At 41.4% G+C, this 292-nt stretch overlaps 1 non-coding gene across 1 annotated transcript; it reads left to right on the top strand.

Moving 5' to 3' along the window:
- Window positions 1–87, top strand: Trnastop-uca. The gene has a single exon. It is a non-coding gene; the product is annotated as a tRNA-Sec (tRNA).
- Window positions 88–292: the final 205 nt, after the last annotated feature.

A 292-nucleotide genomic window follows, 5' to 3' on the forward strand; every position in this document is an offset into this window, starting at 1 on the left:
GCCCAGACCATCTCTGGTGCTCCGGGGTGCGGGCTTCAAACCCGTAGCTGACTGACGTCAGAATGGTTCGATTTCACCTTCTGGGCGTGCTGCTCTTTTTAATATTCTTTTCTGGGGCCAAAAAGCATTTTTAATGCTTTTTCGCACTTTCGCGCAAATACGCGCATTTCGCGCGTAATTTATTAGTAACTTAAATGTCAGTACCGTCTGTAATCATATAGATACATGAGCTCCCTTTTTTTATCTCTACTTTATAAGTAGGATTTTGTGTTTTCTGAGTTTCTTTTTTTTG

Source organism: Ixodes scapularis, unplaced genomic scaffold (genome assembly GCF_016920785.2).
Source record: "Ixodes scapularis isolate PalLabHiFi unplaced genomic scaffold, ASM1692078v2 PGA_scaffold3__209_contigs__length_174095766, whole genome shotgun sequence".
Lineage (NCBI taxonomy): Eukaryota > Metazoa > Arthropoda > Arachnida > Ixodida > Ixodidae > Ixodes > Ixodes scapularis.